Here is a 1,267-nt window from a genome sequence, read left to right as displayed (position 1 = left end):
GTGCTTAGTTGTACTTTTTTTAAATTGGGAAAGTGCAAGAAAATGTAACAAATTAGCAAGATTACACAGAAAATGAAGTTTAAATTGAGTCAACTCGCTAGTCAGAAGGATTATGCAAAAACCCCAGTTCGTATCACTGCATCAATCAATCAATCAATCAAACTTTGTTAGAGCTTATCGTACAACAAAGAATGCAACCCTAAGCACTTTACAACAATAAAAATACATGAACCCCGCCCGCCGCTTTGTTCACAGGACACAGACTCACCAACGCACACATTGACAGGTTTAAAAATATGCTGATGACCTCATAAACTGAGGTTGAGTACAGAGCATCGAGGTGAGGAAAACCCCATCTCGGGGAGCCGTCTGCACCAGGATGGGACCATGGGACCATGGGCACAAGCCACGCGGATGGAGACCCCAAAGTAGCAGCGCAGTGAATGAGTCCCAACATAATGCAAAGATTCAAATTGAGTGACCAAGTTGGTTACCAAGAATGCACCCCAAAAAAAACGGTTTTTTTTTTTTTTAGATGGCATTTCACAAAAACTCCCACTTGAGTGACTAAATAAAAACAGTTGAATGAATTCGTTTTGAGGATTATCCAGTCGACTGTTGTTTAGGAGTTCATTGACAGGATGACACCCGAAACAATAGAAGTACTTGGGTAGTCAGTTGAGTTAGTCAACAGGAGTATTCGAGAAAAATAGTTGCGTTAGTTGGTCAACGGGATTATGCAATAAACTCCAATTTAGGTTAGTCAATCTGCAAGATTATGGAAATTTTTTTTTTTTTAAAACCTGTTAATCAGTCATCAATATTGTGCAACAAAAATTGAACTGTTGAGTTACAAACCTGGTTACGTAGTCCGCAGTATTATGCGAACAGTAAAGTTGAGTTCGTTACACAAAAAAATAAGACATGCAAAAAAAAATAAAAAATAAAATGAGTTTGAGAATATCGAGGTAGGTTGTCAGAAAGATTGAAAAAGTTGTTTTTTGTTTGAAAAATCCCACAAAATGTTGGTTTGTATCATTTGTTACTTTTAAAGACTCTTGAAGCCCTAGTGAGGATTTATTGAGTACCTGTTTTTGATTTGGATTTTGGCTTTTTTAAACGTCACTGGCTGCAATATTTAATTGTTTGCCACAAGAGGGCGACTGGTGTCTGCTTGAGAAAGCAAACCACCTGCAAGGCGACACAAGACATTTTGTCATGGATTATTAAAAGTGTCTTTTTCCCCCTCACATGAAAGGCACATTTT

The sequence above is a fragment of the Phyllopteryx taeniolatus genome, chromosome 4 (assembly GCF_024500385.1).
Source record: "Phyllopteryx taeniolatus isolate TA_2022b chromosome 4, UOR_Ptae_1.2, whole genome shotgun sequence".
NCBI lineage: Eukaryota > Metazoa > Chordata > Actinopteri > Syngnathiformes > Syngnathidae > Phyllopteryx > Phyllopteryx taeniolatus.
The sequence above is the reverse complement of the archived record's forward strand: the minus strand, read 5'-3'. Positions refer to the sequence as shown.